The sequence below is a fragment of the Acyrthosiphon pisum genome, chromosome A3, assembly GCF_005508785.2.
Source record: "Acyrthosiphon pisum isolate AL4f chromosome A3, pea_aphid_22Mar2018_4r6ur, whole genome shotgun sequence".
Taxonomy (NCBI): Eukaryota; Metazoa; Arthropoda; class Insecta; order Hemiptera; family Aphididae; genus Acyrthosiphon; species Acyrthosiphon pisum.
Genome location: NC_042496.1, coordinates 23806149 through 23812148, shown reverse-complemented (window position 1 = coordinate 23812148; position 6000 = coordinate 23806149).

Genomic DNA, 6000 nt, shown 5'->3' with positions numbered 1-6000 from the left:
AAGCATTCTTGTTTCATTTAGGTGGGATATATAGTGACTCACCCACTCTACTCCCTGGCACCATCGGATTATCATCTTTTCAATAAATTGAAGGAGTTTTTTGGTAAACAACGAAGAGTTTAAATGATGAGGAGGTCCAGGATGCTGTCGAAAAGTGACTTCGGGAGGAGGAGCGGAAGGTGTACGACGAGGGTATACAAAAACTGGTCCCTATAGGCTTCAAAAATGTATTGACCTCAATGGCGATTATGTAGAGAAATAATGAAATGTTTTGACCTTAGATTATATACAATGGATAGAGTCATAGCCTATAGATTACACATAACGTCGATGATGCACATGTTAGCGACGAGTCGCCAGTTATATGGCCTCTACTGCACATGCCTAGCTAGCAACTAGTCGCATATTTATCTCAAACTATTTATTCGTTTTTCTTATCAATAATCAATTATACATATTATTATACTATGTATAAATGTATAAAATATTTATTATTAATTAGTACTATTAACTATGTTAAGCACCTATTTAAAATGAATTGTCCATCTTTTTAAATTAGTTAAATATGCGACAAGTCACTTGTGCATACGCAAAAAGGTATACATAACTGGCGACTTATCGACTGTCGCTAACATGTACATACAAATATTGAGCTGTGGCTCTATTGTATATGATCTAAGATTTTGACATTTATCTTGTAAATTTCATTTAAATATATTCATTTTTAAATTTTTAACACAATATGTTGTAATCTTACTTTCTCGACGTGTCTCTATCGTATATACCACAAAACATGCATTTTTTATGTTCATAGAAAATATTATTCAATAACATGCATCATCTAGATGCATCAAATATTCAAAACAAAATAAGTATAATTAGTATCAGTATGAGATGGTTATTGAACGTTTCTAACCAAATTTCTAAAACTGTGCTACAAAAAAAAAAACATTCCAATGCATATAAATTCTAAAGTTCTAAATCCTATTTATGATAAAAAAAAAAAAAGTAATCAAATTAATTATTTTTTACGGCGTAATTAATAACGTTTCTGGTTAAAAATTGAGTAAAATAAAAATAAAATCCTTTATGTTTTTAGAATTAAAACGATTGTTTTCCACTTGAAAATCTAAATTTGATATGGTTTTAACAAACAAGGAAAAAAGGATAAAAACAAATATTATAATTATAAAATAAATATATTATAGTTTGTTGTTAAAAGTTTCCATAAAACAAAAACAACTAATGTTTTCAAGATATAGTCAAGTTCGTTTTAAGAAAATAACCTTGTATTTTTTTTTGTTTTATAATTTATTTTAAGTTAGTTGGGAAAAAATACTTTGAAAACTCGGATTAAACAATACTTATAGATATATTTGTGATTAAATATTTATAACGCTTTTTTTATTTGTAAACGATACATCATAATCTAACTTTTTTAATTTCGGCTTATTGAAAAAAAAACATTGTACGGACGAAGAAAGTTCTCACCAAAAAAACTTCCTAGGACCACCGGATTATATGAACTCTAGCAAATGATATCAAAATGTATTTTGATATTTATTATTACATTAATTGGTATAAGCTTGATAAAAAAAAAAACTCTTTTTTTCGAGTTACAAAAATACAAAATTACCTAATAAAATTTAACTTTTACAAATTCATACCTGAGTATAACTTTGTTTTTAAAAGAACAATCATAAACGTAAAAGATTTTTAATTAAAATCATCAAAAAACTATAATTTTTTTAATTACTTTATCTTATCTAAACCATTGATGTGTGTAAGTAAATAGGGACGTAACAGCCGAGATACAACAAGATTGAGTTAGGATATTTCATAGCATTCAAAAAACAATTAAGGGTGGATTTTACCAACTACATTACGCTTGCTAATATTTCTTTAAATTTGTTCCACAGTTGTCGGTAGTTTTACCTTGCGCTCAGAAAAACTTTTGACACAATTTTAAAACGGCCTCATTAAAGTAACATCTAGAACCTAGATAAGACTCACAGTGAAGAAATATGTCATTTTTGGTGCATTACGTCTAAAGGAAAAACTATTCACAAAACAAGATAACCAAAAAAACATTGTAAGTACTTACTTAACACTTATACATTTATCGATGAACTGAGAACTTAGAATTTGTTAAATGTATTATATACAGAGTGATCCATTTAACGTAAGACACTTTATCGTTTAACCATCTACTTTTCATATAACAAGTGTCTTACGTTAAATGAATCACCCTGTATATGTATTATTATAACTATGAGTTATAAATGTGAAAAATGATTGATCGCACGTAACAATGCAGCCTTATAGTATCTCAAACTATAAGTTGTATAAATTATACTATTTTAATAAATAGGTACAGACGTATAGTTTGTCATGAAATAAAATCTAAAAGCAATATACCACTAAAAAATGTGTATAATATTGTGACGTTTACCAACTACCTAAATTAAAATAATAAAATGTAAACTTTTGGGAAAAACTATCAGTCATCTAGATATTTTATTAAGCGATGTATATATATTTTGGACAAAGTTATGGTGCTGAAAATTATAATGTTAATGCATAATATTGTATAACAAACATAGATCAAGTTTATAATTGTTTTACTCTCTATACAATAAATGAACTATAAAATATATAAAAATAAAAAAAATGCATATACATTTTCTAAAATAAGTTATATTATATCATATTATTGACTAGCGAGTCAAATCGACATAATATATTATCACATACAATTAAAAGTACAAACAATAATTATAAATATATCTCAAAACATCAATAATATAATATTTTTTAATATTGATAAATATTAACTAAAAATTGTTCATGATAAAAAGGTTGGTGTTGTGTGGGGACCGTTAACTATGACGTCTCAATCGACAGTCCAATGTGTGGGTTTTATGTTCATGACTGTGTGCAATTTAAAAAACGTTTAGATCATTGAATTATAATAACCATAATATTATGTAATTATTATATTATGTTTGCTCAACGACACCAGTGCGTGCAGCACAAAAATAGTGCATTTTCACTACGCTCTGATTTAATATAACTATATAATTTATAAGTATTTACTATTTAGTATATGTAAATTATGTATGTGGTGTATTGGTATGTGCAATCACAGATTTTTGTATTTTATAATAACTTGCCAATATCGTATAAAATAATATATTGAAAAATAACTAAATACTAATAATAAGAATTATATATTACCAGGGCTGTGAATTTAATGCATTTGCATGTTTTTTTTGTTATACTGTATAATAAAATGGATTCGGACAAAATTTGTTTTGACTTATTTATAGTTCAAATACCAAATCTTATTTTGCATATTTTTGCATATTTCATGGGTTAGGGCATATAAATGCATGTTTTAATAATTATTTTGGATAAATGCTTTTTTTCGTAATATTTATATTTTTTCGGTCAATCTATTCTAAATTGATATTAAAATATTAAATTTATTTGTATAAACTATGACTCTTATAGTTTCATGGAAACTATTCTATTTTTACTCGAGTATTTAACTTGTATTATTGACTTTTGCCCTATTGAAGTCGAGATTAAACAGTTCTTAACAAAACCAAAAGATTTCAAAAAATATGTAATATTTCAAAAATATTAACTGGCGAAAAAAACAATGTAGGTTTGAATATACCTACCAGAAGATTAAACCAGTAGCGACATGACGTACCTATTTCAAGTTTGCCCCAATAATTTCGTCAGACGTAGAACGCTTCTTTTCTTTATATAAAACTTTGTTGGCACCAAACAGGAGGTCTTTCGAGTATGAAAATCTAAAGAAATTATTGATTGTACAATGCTACAATGCAATAACTAGATCTTGTATACTACGAAGATCAAGACTAGTCAAGCCCAAAAATCATATACTCATATCAGCTATATCAATATGTAACAATACTAATAATTAAACTAAAACTAATAAACAATTATAATGAAAACAAATTAAAATAAAAGTTACATTTTTGTGGTTTTTTTTGCATATTTTTGAAATATAAGAGCATATTTTAAGAATTTTTAGAGCATATTTTTATGCATATTTTTCAGTTTTTAGTGCTTATATGCATGCATATTTAATAGTTTTTTAGTGCAATAAATTCATAGCCTTGTATATTACTATTTATTACATTGTATACAGCATACAGGTGTCAGGTACATACCTAATTGATCCGATTTTCAGACCGGTCGAATTTGGTTGCTTCATAGTATACAATACACACATTTAGTTTTATTAGTTCAAACATATTCGTTTTATAATGTATATGATTTGTAATATACAGTAGACGCCGCTTATAAGACTCACGGATATAAGGTTCAGTCGCTTATTAGACTCAAAATCGTCTGGAACGGTCCGGACGTATCCAAATACATTAAAAAAAAAAATCGGTTATAAGACTCAACACTTCGGTTATAAGACTCAAATTTCGTAAAATAAATAGTATAAAATAAACTTTTTTGGTACTAATTTAGAAATAAATTGGTATTAAAAAATTAAATAATATTCGTGATGATTATTTCTAGTTCCTGTATGTACCTTATAACGTATAATAATTTTTATCGTAGATAAAAGTTCAAATTTATCGCAACGATTATCGTTATTATAATAACGCCAGATAATCACTATATATAGTGATTATCTGGCGGCTGCACAGTTATCGTAATTACGGGTACGTAAATACACATACGCAGTTAGGTTAACTAATTTCAATGTACAATACGAATATGAACAGTACATTTTCGGAATATTGGAACAAAATAAAAAACAAACTAAAATTACAATTTTTTTTTCAAAATAAATAATAAATAATAATAATTTTTTATTAATGTATAATTTTTATAATATTTTTATATGTACCTACTTAATTATAATTTTAGTTTTTTTTCTTATCAGGATTATTAAATTTATTCAATAATAAGTATGTAATATATAATATGTGTTAAAGTATTAAAATTGGAGCAAAATATGTAGTAAAATAAAATTTATAAATACGTAATTAATTTTTTTTTACCACTTCGTCTATAAGATTCATTCGGTTATAAAACTCACTTTGTGCTGGTCCCAAAATGAGTCTTATAAGCGGCGTCTACTGTATTACTATTTAAAATTATTGGAAAAATTGAAAATTTTTATTTAATTTTGAATACTACCTATCGTTGTTTGAATTAAATGAAAACAGTTTTAGTCAAATTAGTGAATTCGTCACCTCAAAATATATGTCTAACACAAAAAAATAATTACATATTTAAAAACGGTTTTCATACGCTTTGAGAACAATGGTTTTGTAATGAATCGGCGTAAAAAACTACAAATTAAATTTGAAAATATTTATTGATATTAATATTGATATTAGCTAAGACGCTCGTTCAATATAAGATATCATTAAAAGAAAAACAAAAAATCACCACCATTTAATTTCTTCGTGCAACGACAACTTTTAGCCTAGGTCAACGACCTTGATGTTTACACAAACAATATGAAAAAAGTAAAGCAAAATGCAAAACAGCCAAAGTGTTTATAAATATTGGTACCTATACCTACGACACGTGCGTTCCGGTCCAACGTCGTCGAATTAGTTCCGTTTCGCGGAGGAAAATAATTAATTACCTAACGCCGAAATCGGGATGATAAATCTATACATATTTTACGTCATATTTGTAGTCTTAAAAATAATAGCAAACGAAGAGTGATGTAACAATTTTATTTCGTTCCTAATGTATAGGTATAACACTATTATAAAATTATATTATACAAACAGGATATCGCTTCGCGTTTGATCGCGTCAATAACTTTTCTGTCCTGATTGATATTTTTGAAATATGAATATTATGATGTCAGAAAATGATTACCACACAGTATTATTATAGAAGTAACCACAATATAATTATTATTCCTAGTATTATACACGTCCTTCAGGCCCTAAGTAGACTCAAAACGAAAACAAAAAATTCAAACCG